This window comes from Cibotium barometz, chromosome 34 (assembly GCF_041138505.1).
Source record: "Cibotium barometz isolate CiBa-2024 chromosome 34, ASM4113850v1, whole genome shotgun sequence".
Classification (NCBI taxonomy): Eukaryota; Viridiplantae; Streptophyta; class Polypodiopsida; order Cyatheales; family Cibotiaceae; genus Cibotium; species Cibotium barometz.
This window is the reverse complement of record NC_141079.1, coordinates 48,160,007-48,171,827: the sequence shown is the minus strand read 5'-3', so window position 1 is coordinate 48,171,827 and position 11,821 is coordinate 48,160,007. Positions and strand designations below refer to the sequence as shown.

At 38.9% G+C, this 11,821-nt stretch overlaps 1 long non-coding RNA gene across 1 annotated transcript; it reads left to right on the top strand.

Moving 5' to 3' along the window:
- The first annotated feature begins 624 nt into the window (after positions 1 to 624).
- LOC147619127 (uncharacterized) lies at positions 625 to 3,393 on the top strand. The gene is made up of 2 exons (XR_015262029.1): positions 625 to 828; positions 2,821 to 3,393. It is a non-coding gene; the product is annotated as an uncharacterized LOC147619127 (long non-coding RNA).
- The last annotated feature ends 8,428 nt before the right edge of the window (positions 3,394 to 11,821 follow it).

Here is an 11,821-nt window from a genome sequence, read left to right as displayed (position 1 = left end):
ATAATATGAGAAAGGAAACAAATAATGACCTTATAAATGAATGTGATGACAAATAATAATGAGCTCTTTGTGTGTCTGTGTGTTGTGCGTGTGCGCACGCACACGCACACATGATTTTACGTATTGATTGTTTTTTTTAACATTTACACACACACACACATACCTTAATGTAACTTATATTAGTGCATTGTTGGTGATGTGCGCACGCACACACACACACATGATTTTACGTATTTATTGTTTATTTTTTTACATTTACACACACACACACACACACACACACACACATACCTTAATGTAACTTATATTGGTGCATGTTGGTGATTGTATTCTCCTCACCCACTTTCACTTAATTAAAAAAACACAAATTTCAATAATATAGGAATCCTCTAATGATGGAATATTCCATGATTGTTTTGCCATCTCTCATTGGACCTAACGATGCATTCTCTCATCCTTTAGTGTACGATTTTGTGAAAAGTAAAAGTTCCTTACAATGGCAGTCCTGCAAATATAGACTATTTGGCCTGTCTAAGGCTCCGCCCATCAGACAAGTGTGAAAAGAGCCAATGATGGCCCAGATCAAGTGCCTACATTTGGGGAAGGGAGGACACGTGTCAGATTTTCATTCGGTTCTTGTGATTCTAAAATTTGGCGTCTTCTTTAAGGGAAAAGAAGGCAAAAGCCAAGCACTTTCCCACCCCTTTCTCACACAGCTAAGTTCGACACACAGAGTAGACCTTCTGTTGTTCGCATTTTGCAGATTCTTTTCTTTGGAGATGGGTCTCTCTTCGCCAAAATGAAGCAAAGGCTCCCATCGATTAACAGGTACTTCTACTAAAGGTGATGCTTACATGCTCGATTAAACTTAAGGCATGATAGTAGGCAGAGAAGTCAGAAGTGCAGGCAGAGGCAGAATGGCAACATGAGAACTAACCAGGCTTCATCCACGGGGCCCTTGGCATGGCCCACTATGCTTGCCATTTCCCCACGTGGCTTCCTGGTGGTGGCCTGGCCTTCTGGGGATGTGTCCCGCCTGCGTCATGACTGCTTTTTGCCCTCTGTCCGCTGTTTGATCCATCCAGTCTGCATGTTCATGTCGCTGTTTGGCCTGTCTGGCCACTTGCAAGAAGCCATTTTCGTTTGCCATGGGTTAGTGCTTAGTGTCAAGGATCTTAGTCCTAGCTGCTTTCCAAGCAGACCTGATATTGAGCCGATGTAGATGCCACTTCGGTGGATTGGCATGAAGAGATATCCCCCACTTTTCTCCTCCAGCAAAGTAATACACCACCTTGAGCTGAATGCACTAAACCTAGATGTTGTTTGCGTGGGCATGACTCATGGGTTTACTTGCAATAGCCACAGAACTATGGTTGTCATAATTCGTGGCTCAAGTCGTGCTCCACGTCCTTTATTTGGTATGCTGGGGCTTTAGTGCGCTCTCAGATTTGGCTGTCCCCACCGAGCCACGAGCTGAGCTAACTAGGTTGACGTACCGACCAATCTCCTCCTCGCGATGTCCCATACCGCCACGAAGCTACCCTCGCAGGCCTCGAGATTGCTGCCGGCCTCGGCTACGTAAAGCAGGTGCACGTCTGCACTAGATCCAGGCTCCAAGACCATAGAGCTCTCACAAACTCGCGAGACTCTCTATATGACTAATGACTAACCTTGGCCACCCTTTTATAGGCTCTTGGCCGGTCATCGGGCGTCCACACTTGGGCGCTCGCCCGTCCATACTTGGGTGCTCGCCCGTTAGTCTATCCCTAACTCAGCTCGCCAATTTGCCTGCCTAGCTCCAAGCTTCCCCAAACCTCGAAGCTAGTCTTGTGTGCGTGTAGCACACGGTAGATACACACTTTGCACATGACATCCTGGTATGGGGAGTCCAGACCATACAGAAAAGGAGGGAGGTGGTCCATGTGGAGGCCATGTGTGTCAAACCACTGAGCCTTGGGCAAGTGTTAACCGGGGGTTAGGATAACTCAGTTTAAGGGGATGTATGTTAGGGTTAGGGCTTATATGATGTGACCTCATATGATGTATTGAAGAACATGACCTTGGTTTTGCTGAGATTGACTGTGAGATCTATCTCGTCACTATACCTCTCGAGTCTCAAGTGCCTCTAGATGCCTCTGTAACCCCTTGGCTGAATCTGATATTAGGACTATGTCATCTGCTTATAACAAGATGGGCAGTATCGGTGAGCCTCTGCCTCCAAAGCTGTCCATGAAATCTGATATCTCATCAATGTACAGGGAAAAGAGTAGGGGAGAGAGTGGGCAGCCTCGTTTGACCCCAATAGTGCTGCATATATTCCCAGAGAGCCCTCCTGGTGCCAGAACCCTACCAGTCACTGCCTCATAAAGGCCCATATCATGTCATGTAGAAACTGAAGCTCCTGCAAGCGTCCCAATAAGGGACGAAGTCGAAAGCTCTATGGAAATCCACAAAGCAACAATATGCATGCTGTTTCCGTGACCTTACCTCCTCTATGATGGCCTGTAGGGTGAAAATACAATCTAGAGTGGAGTAATTTGGATTGAGTCCTGCCTGGCCTGATGCTCTCTGTCCCAGTCTCTCTGCCATAGACTCTTTTACTGCCCCGTAAATCTTGATCATTGTATGGCCAATCACAATAGTCCTATAACATGGGGGGAGAGAGAGAGAGAATCATATTAGCGTCTACTATGAGATCAAATACAATATGATGACTGTGAAGGTCTTGAGTCAAATCTGTGGTTCAGCAAATGAAAACATGAGAGAGAGAGAGAGAGAGAGAGAGAGAGAGAGAGAGAGGTATCTTGAATCTTTGTACAGGAGCCTATTATGGAGAATATAGATGCTGCTGCAGGGAGTGAAACTCCGGGTTCTCCAGAGGCAACATATGACAATCCCTTTCCTAGATTCGAAGATGAGTCGAAACAACCTCCATTTGTTCCTCCCCATCTATTGCAAAGGTCTTTGCCCAATGCACAACAGGATGATTATGGTAGCTCCATATCAAAGCCTGCGCATGCTCTACTGAATCATCTTTACATAGAGAATGGAGAGAGAGCAAAATCTGTCCTTGCTCTTGGTTTGACACACCGATATCGGGCTAAATATGTCACTGTTGTATTATATAAACCTATTCCGCGCTGACCATTGCATCGTCTTTGTGCATACATTTCAACAACTGGGTACATTATGTACCTAATTTAATTTTCATCATCTTATTTCTTAAAAAGAAAGCTGGTTTAACAGCTGCTTCAGTGATAAAGCACCTGAGAAGCTTTTGGTGATCCTTTTCTCTTCACAGGGACACGAAGTTCACAATTTTTTTACTGGTTGATTATGTATTGATTGAGTGCTTTGTGTGTAGAATGCCAAATTGGGAGATGATTCTTGTGAGATTTTCTTTTGGCATGTTGTGTCTCAACTGATCAACGGTTTCATCTCTGCTATTTATGGTTTTTGACTATGATAGCAAGTCAGAAATTCTAGACGCCTCTCCAAAATAAAAGGAGTATGGAACTTGATATGGTTACAATTTTGTTGCAAATATATACAAAACTACAACTGGCTGACAGAAAATTGGTGATGTCAATGAGGATACTTACCAAACATGAACTAATGCCTAACAACTGTTGGGGATCATACTAGTGGCAAATGCTGTAAGGCATTAGATGGTGCAATTCCACCGTGGAAACAAATAAGTTAGGCTAGTTTAACATTGTATGGTGTAAATGGAATTTGAATATATATTTATGTAAACACACACACACACACACACACACACACACACATACATATATATATGTATAGAGAGAGAGAGAGAGAGAGAAAGAGAGAGAGCAGAGATCTTAGGATCAAATTACTTTGAATAAGCAATACTATTACATCATTTTACATATTATACTTTTGCATCTCATCATCTACATTTTGTTGTTAATCTAGTTGTCTATTAATGGATTGCTCCCCTGCATGCAATATATAGATGAATTCCCAAGTAATAAAAGCTCAAGTTTTTTATGCCAAGCTACCTTATGATCCTGAACCCATGGTACCTTTTTAACTTGCTTTAACAAGAGATGCAAAGCAGAATGGCAAGACAATCTAAGGTAAAAAGAGAACATCTAATGAATGGGATGAAGGTGAGAAAGAATTGCAGGACAAAGTTGAGCTGCACGAAGTAGCTGAGGACTCAATCAAGGAAAAGAGGAGATGAAAAAACGCCCAGTCAGATTCCTTGTAGAATTGACTGTACTTGCTCAGTGGGTCGAGCGTTTTTCTCCTATATATACATGTATATATGTATATATATACATTTATATATATACACATGTAGATATATGTGTATATATGTATACATATACATATGCATATGTATTTGTGTATATATGTATATATATACATATATACACAAATACATATGCATATGTATATGTATACATATATACATATGTACATATGTATATGTATATGTATGTATATATATACATATATATAGATACATACATACATAGATACATACATATGGGGAGTATCCTATTCAAGGCATTTTGTTTTGATGGTTTTTTTAAGTCCAGCCACACTTGGCCGAGCACATAGGAGTGGGCCTCGTGAGCATGGGCAGGGAGGACAGTTTTTTTTTGGGTGTGTAAAGAGTGAGTGCCAGCCATGAGAATTAAAAACTTTTGATCGGATATTCAAATTAAAAAGTTGGGTTGTCCACCCTTTGTACAACCAGCCTAAGAGGAGTTCTTCCATCTTCTACCTTTATCCCTCTTATGTAAGATTATAGAGAACCTGCTTCGAGATCTATGATTCTTCTCTCATAGAAGTTTCGCCTTCTTGGGATAAATTTTTAATTCATTGTTTGTTGTTGATCAAAGGCCTTTTTTTTAATCTTATGATATTGGCAAACTTTGTTAAGGGCTTGTGGTGGCTGGCGTTGAAATGATCAGGTTATAAAAGCACTTCAACAAGAAGTTTAGAGGGATTAAAATATTTTGCTATCCTATCATCACCTCAACGAGTTTAGATTACATTTTCTAAGGTTGAATTAAATTGACCTTAGAGATTGGAATCACCATTAGCATAAGTTGATGGCAAATTATTAAGAAGCTACGGTATCATCATTATTGACACTAGAACCAATGCTAGCTAGTTGTAGCATAAGGGATTTGAAAGTATTGACATATGTACAAAGAGTTTTTGGAGGCTTCATAGGTTTCATGTTCAGCTAAAAAATTGTCTTTGAGAAAAACTTTTAAAACTTTCAACTTTTTATTAAATATTTGTTGAGGTTGTCCCAAACTTCTTTAGCAATCTTGTTGAGGTCCACATGGCATATGGATTCATCTAACATGTTGAGACCAATAATGGTGGGAACTCTTTCACTCTTGTAATTGGGTGTCTTGATCATTATTGGTGATGATTCTCGCAAGCCCTTCTCCATGAAATGAAAGCATAAATTTTTATTAGTCTACATTTGAAGTGCAAGTGCAACTTCCAACACGCACGCATGCACATATATATATTAGCTACAAGATGCCTTAAAACAATGCTAGTAGCGGGGTTCACACACCATCATATACATATTAGCTACAAGATGCCTTAACACAATGCTGGTAGCGGGGTTCACACATCACCATATACATATTAGCTACAAGATGCCTTAACACAATCCTAGTAGTAGTGAGGTTTGAAAGTGGAATTTGTTTGGTAGGTGTGGAAATTATAGTCGATGAACTTTTCAAATTTCAATTGTAATTGATGTTACCAAGATTGCAAAATGTTGTACAATTGATGTTTGCAAATTTGTGTCAATTGTAATTGATGTTACCAAGATTGTAAAATTTTGCACAATTGATATTACCAAGATTGCACATTTTTGCGATTTTTGTGATCAAGAGGGCTTGCATGCCACCTAGTGCAATGTAACTCTTTTGTAGGGCTTATAATGAGCAAGATGCTTTGCATGTGAACCTCCTCCTAGGAAAGCTTGTATGCAAAACCTTTAGGAGAGTAATAAGAACATTTTGATGTGTTATTTAAAAGTCAATCGATGTTGGTTTTTTATTGAAAGGCTTGATCTAGCACTCTTCTAGGGATTGGCCAGAGCTCCTTGACATGGACTTAACACAATTGGGGCTCACTACTATGAGCTAGATAGGGGAATAGAGCATTGGTCTTGCGTAATGCTAGCTATGTTCATGTGATTTGAAAATTTGGGTGATGCTTGCTATTAGCTGTAGAATGTTGATGAGAGAGTGTTGAGCCAATGATAGAGGTGTTTGTAAAAAACAAGATCCTAGGTAGATGAAAAAGAAACAAAAATGCACATATTTTTATTCATGGATGTGCTAGTAAAATAGGTGAGGATGCATAGAAGGATTAAGAGTTCCTCCTAAAATTTATTTCGTACTTTCCTCCATCTCTCCTTATAAACTTCTCTAAAATCCTTCCCATAGATCTCTCTTTAATTTTCTCCAAATTCCTTGATGTCTACACTTAGGTGTGGATAGTTTACCTCATTTACATTTCACACTCTTTGACCATTAACCTTTGACACTTAACTATTATAAGGTGCATAACACAATGGTTAGAGCGTCAAAGTTTTGAGGGTAAGACCCAAGTTCAACTCTTGCTACTCTTGCCAATTGCACCAGTGAGGCTCAACTCTTGCTACTTCAACCAATCAAGACATGTGAGGCTACAAAGTTTGATGTATAAGTCAACCTTTCAGAAGTGAACTTTACCCTTGTAAACCTTCTTATAATAAGTATAGCTGAATTTGCTTCATTTTTGAAGGTAGAATATACATGTGCCATCTCATGACCTTTGGATAAAGTATAAGTTGAAGTGGAACTTTAGGAGGTGATTTAGACTTTCTTGATGACTCTCCCTGGCCATAAGTTTTAAACCTTCATCTTGACTTCCATGATATAAAGTTGTGGCTAATTTATGCTACCTATCACACTCATCGAATACCACATTTCTAGAAATAAAAAGTTGCTTGAATCTAGGCTATATAATCTATAAACTTTGGCATGTAGGCCAACAATGAATATGCATCTTTGAGACTTAGCATCTAGTTTCATTCTCAAACATGCATGTATGCAATGTAACTAGAGATTTAGCATCCAGTTTCATTATCAGACATGTGTATATGCAGCAATGTAACATGCATGTATGCAATGTAACTAGAGACTTTCAAGTGTGATACATTTGGTTTTCTACCTATGTTTTATGCTTCTTTTGGAGGGAGGTTGGAAGGAGCTTCAGTAGTACTTATACATGTATTTATTTCTTAGCCTAATCATAATTTGTAAGATTTTCTTTATTTAGCATTATTATAGCATACTTAATAATTATCATAATTTTTTCCTTTTTCTTTGCCATGTTGTTATGGACCATAAGAGAATATATTTTCTTCTAATGCCTTACTACCAACAAAAATCTTCAAATTTCTCTCATCCTTTTGTTTGATCTTAAGGTTTTGATGTATAAAACACCAACTCTTTGTCTATTAGAGCTTTTAATTGCTAAAAATAGAAGAAAGCATCACAATTTTTCTTAAGAAAGTAAACCCACATCTTTCTTTACACATCATCCACAAATGTCACAAGTTAATGCGCTCTTGGACCAACAAAAAGTGTTTGACATGGTCCTAATAAGTCTCTATGTATGAAGGACATGGTCTTAATAAGTCTCTATGTATGAAGGATCTTTAGATTTTGCCTTTCTTTGTAAGTACCTTTGTTGACCCTTGTTCTTTAGTTTTTGAACAAGCAAGATGAACATGCTTCTTCTTGTTCATTAGCAATTATAGCCCTTTTATAAGACCTCTCTTCAAATGGGTGACACTATTATAAATCACATTGTCCAATCTCTTATACCATGATGTAAGCAAAGTGTGAGATGAAAAAGTTGGATGATGTGGTTGCATATGTGCTTAAAGAGCATTGCAACTCTTTCTCCATGAGCAATTGCTGTTTCTATTATCTTTAAACTCTTTAAAAAAAAGCCTTGCAAATTAAATCTCACTTGCATACATTGCTCAACAAGTTGGCCAATAGACTTTAGTTTCTGGTGATGCCCAAAACAAGAACATTTTTCAAGTCCTTTACTTGGGTTGAAGTAGAAGAATGCCTTGCCCTTCAATAGTATCTTGAGAATCATCTCATGATTGTTGTTTCCTTTTGGATGGATTGAATTTATTTAAATAAATTAGAGTGATGAGTTGTATGCTTGAAAGCTCCTAGTTCCACATAACCAATCATCTTTTAACTCTTGTTGTATATGTGCCTTGCATCTAGTAACAAACTTTTGTTGTGGCATTGTAGGTGTATCATTGGGATGACTTGAAGTCGAAGCTAAATATTTTGGAATGTGGGCATGGTGGGTGGTATATATGTAATTTTGAGCCTTAAATTAGTAACTTAACCTATCTAAGACATCTTCTTTTCAATGTCCAGGAATCCCACAAGTAGTTGCTTCTACCTTATTTCCTTTTTCTATAACCTCTTCCTCTTAAGAAGTGATTTGATGAAGGTAGCTGCCCTACATTTGTAGGTTTATCTATTGAAGTTGCCTCTTGACTTGTGCTTCTCAAGTTCTTGATATTAAAATTACTACATCTTCCACTTCTGTCTCTAGATTTGTCTCTTTGTTCTCCTACCATTGCAAGGGATGATTCATGTTTTTCTTGAGTAGGGTGTGTCTTGTTGTGACCTTTATTTTTCTTGAGTCAAGAGTGATGTCAAGCTATTTAATGACTTCAATAGTATGTTGAGAATCATCTCATGATTGTTGTATCCTTTTAGATGGATTGAATTTATTTAAATAAATAATAGTGAATGAGTTGTATGTTTGAAAGCCCCTATATCTATTAAAGTTCATTATCTCTACCAATCTTTGTATTGATGTATTGAATCCATAGTACTTTGTATTTTGTTGGCCCTTATTCACACTTGGGTGCCCAAAAGTTAAAGAACTAACTAGTTAAGCTTGGTTATGGTCAACTTTTCTCATAATAATTATAACTTTTATAGTCTCTTTTCATGACACTTATTGTTACTCTCATATGTGGTAGAGAGTGCTTTTGTTAACCCCAAAATGGGTTAACATCCCCCCTACCTAATGTAATTTTTTTCTTCGAAACTTTGTTAAGGCCTAAAGGCTCTGTCACCCAAGCTTAAATTTGTAGTGATTATGTGGCGATTGAAGCTTACGAAGGGTTTGCTGCCTAAAATATGGATGTGAGCTATGGAATACTGTATCTATCATGTCATCGAATGTTACATACATAATGTAACCTAGCAACAAATATAATAATAGTAATACATTATCTGTTCTTCTTCAGGACCTCTATTCATGTCAAAGCATAGTATTTCTTTGTCATAATTCTCCACGTCTTCTTTCTTTTGGTCAAGGAGTACCACGATCAGCTTCATAAATCTACAAGATGCCACAAATGTTGGATCGCGTATCCTTCTCCATGATCTTATCCATAGCAAGAGATATTGTCATCACCTCTCTATGTTATCAAATTTGGCTAGCTCAGATAGTGGAAAACTATACTAGATTTTGTTCTGTTGTAAATTTTGCTCGGGTGTACCTTCTGTTCATTGGCATGTAGAGTGGATCCACTTGGAGCATTGATGATGCCCATTTATAAATTTGGCTATATTCTTAGATTACCAAAAAATCCTTTCTCCATTTTGGCCAGATTCCAAAATCTTCTATTTTGGGGTTGTCATCATCTGCTTCTATTTTTGTGTAGACCCCCTGCTTATAGATTAGGTGTTGCTTCTTCCATCCACGGTAGCTATGTAAGCTATCATAAAAGTGACCATGCGGATTTCTAGCAAATGATATTATGGATTTTCCAAATTTGTGCTTGCTACACTTTCCCATGATGTGCCCTCCCCTACAAATGCCATGAGTTCTTCCCATTCTAGCATTGAGGCCTTGCTTGGATATGGCATGTACAATACCTTTTGGGACGTCACATTATAGGTCTCTAGAAAGATCCTTGTGGTAGGATTGAATAGCGATAGAGCTTTCGAATACCATATGGAGCTTTTACCCTCTACTCGGGAAGAATGAGAGGCTCATGCACAGTTATGGGATAGAGCTTTCGAATACCATATGGAGCTTTTACCCTCTACTCGGGAAGAATGAGATGCTCATGCACAGTTATGGGATCGTGTCAGTGCCCGTGTGCATTCTTTCATCTTCCTTGATTGCACACCACATGTGATTAATCATATCAAACATATGACGCTGTGGCCAGAGGGATTTGGCAGCATTTGGCTTCTTTGTATATAACAGGGTATCACCCATGAAGTGGATCTCCTTGGAAGTGCAGATGCGGGTGGGGAATCTTGGAAAGTCTTTGATGATGCGGGAGCACATCAAAAAGTTACAGGCTCTTCAGCAAGAGGTTCTTCAAGCTAGGAAGGAGATATCTTCAGAGGACATATGCTCAATAGTAAAATCATAGGCTAAAGATAGGAGGATTTGCTCTAGATGTTTTGATAGAGCTTCCAAACACCATATAGATGATACATGGTACTTTCATGTAAAATGAGGTACTTATGAGTGTCATATGACTTAAGCCAACCTTGTGTTGGAAACCTAGGCAAAACTATTAGTTATTATTTCAAAATTGGTTGGGGTGGAGGGGAGGTTTCTAGTATGCTGGAGCTCATAAAGCACTCTACGCTAGGATCTAAAGTTAAGGACTATTAGATGCAAGGCATAAGTATACATCGATGAAAGTCAGTAAGATTAAAAAATCATTATGAAATATAGCCATGATTATAGTGAGTGTAAATAACTTTCACAAGCCCTCCATCACTCTTGCTCAAAGAAGGCACTTATAATGAACTAAATTTGCATAAAATCACTAAACAAGCATCCTAAACACTGATCTCATCACTAATAAAGACCTTAACAAGGCTTAAAGTAGAAGAGGGATAAAGGGGAGAGCATAATGGGAAAGGGGAAGACAAGGCAAGCTAATAGCCAAAACCAAGTGTTGATGTATTGTCCATTCCATGCCTAAGGTTTAGGATTTATACAAAAATATAGGGCTAGGACTTCCACCCTCCTAACCCTAACCCTAGATTCCCAAGGCCCCCACACTTGGCTATTCACTTTGGGCCCTACGTACGGGGGAAAAAACCTCCTAGTGAGGGAAAAAGTGCCCCGACGATCCTAAGTGTGTTCACACACATCACTACCATATAATGCTATAAATCCCCCTTAAAGTGATGATGTGAACATGTAGAAGGTATTGCCGATCAATCTTGAAAAGGCAGTAAGCCCAAAGTTTTACAAAAAGCTTTGATCTTTTCACGAGAAAGAGCCTTTGTGAATAAATCTGCCATGTTGTCATGTGTAGGCACATAGACCAAGCCGATCTCTGCTGTAGAGAGTCTTTCCCTGTTAGTGTAAGCATGAAACACTGGGTTCCTTGCAACTACTAATGCGCTCTGGTTGTCAATGAAAATCATAGTACTAGACAACTGTCCAACACCCAAATCAGCCACCATAAGACGTCTGAGCCACACACACTCAACTGTAGCTGTAAAAGCTGCTCTGTACTCAGCTTCACAGTTAGAAGTGGCCACTGTAGGAGGCTGCTTCTTGAGCCATGATATACATAAATCACCAAGGCAAAAACAAAACCCACTAATGGACACTCGTGTGTCATAATATCCAGTGCCCAATCTGAATCACTGAAAGCATGTGCAGCTGTGACTTACCCCCCCTTGGAAAAAATAATCCAAAAAAGTGAGTGCCCTGTAAATAGTGGAAAACCCAC